Consider the following 1,308-nt stretch of genomic DNA (forward strand, 5'->3'; position numbering starts at 1 on the left):
AACACTAAAAACCGGGTTTCGTTACCCATAGTGGGCATACCACACATAGCCCACTGTGTAGCTTAGTGCTTAAACAAACAAAACATTTCATCTTACAACTACATAAGCAAATATCTTAAGAATCCCATATAAGCCCAAAGCTGTACAATAGGCTATTTATACTCTGTTCACCGTAAGAATAAAACCCAAAATTTCAGCATTATAATTCTCGAGCTCCCTTTCGTGGGGGGAGGGGGGTAAGACATATAGTACATATTTTTGTAACATCGACAGTTTGTGATCTTTGTTGAGTCCTATTACAAACATGCGAACGCTAAAAAAATGTTATTCTATACTGATTTCTATAGCGACTAGTACATGTATCTTTTTTTTTGTAAATAATAAAATATTACATTATAATTTATGGTTAACCACACAACAGCTTAATAGTTATGATGCTTTGAATTATTTTTGAATATATATATATATAATTACAGGTATAAGATTTTTAAAAAAAATTTTACTCAATGTTTTCATTTAAGATTAACTCAAACTTGTTAAGATGGCCGACAATACTAACAGTGGGAATATCCAACTGATGACTTAATTCAATCTAGAATCAAACAGGCTTTAGTTCCCTAGCATTGATTTGTCACATCAATAATTGCTAATCAGTTTACTACATCAATCTTTATTTATTAATGTATATGTTATTTTGAATTATTTTACTTCTGATCTGTACAGTGGTCTAATGGTGAGCATATGGGACTGGGGATCCGAAGGCGTGATGCTGCTAAACATGCTTTGCAGTGGGTGTGTTATAAGTGTTACAGTCAATCCTCAGGCAGAGGAGGATGCTAAGTGATTGCCTTCCTTCTGGTCCTCGGTTCAAAATTTAAGCCATAGAAGTGTCTAATCTGGTTGTTTAGCCCATTGTGTGTTGAGCCATAGAAGTGTCTAATCTGACTGTTTAGCCCATTGTGTGTTGAGCCATAGAAGTGTCTAATCTGACTGTTTAGCCCATTGTGTGTTGAGCCATAGAAGTGTCTAATCTGACTGTTAGCTCATTGTGTGTTGAGCCATAGAAGTGTCTAATCTGACTGTTTAGCCCATTGTGTTTTGAGCCACAGAAGTGTCTAATCTGACTGTTTAGCCCATTGTGTGCGCAATGTGACGTTCAAACGAACAAACAAAATCGTTTGATCAGATTTTCATGATATTTATCATTAATTAAAAATACTCAGATTATTTAGTTGCCTTCATGTAGTTCAACAACAACAACAAAAAAATTGAGTAAAAATAATCATTATTCATGTTAAAGCATAATTT

This window comes from Limulus polyphemus, unplaced genomic scaffold (assembly GCF_000517525.1).
Source record: "Limulus polyphemus unplaced genomic scaffold, Limulus_polyphemus-2.1.2 Scaffold4173, whole genome shotgun sequence".
NCBI lineage: Eukaryota > Metazoa > Arthropoda > Merostomata > Xiphosura > Limulidae > Limulus > Limulus polyphemus.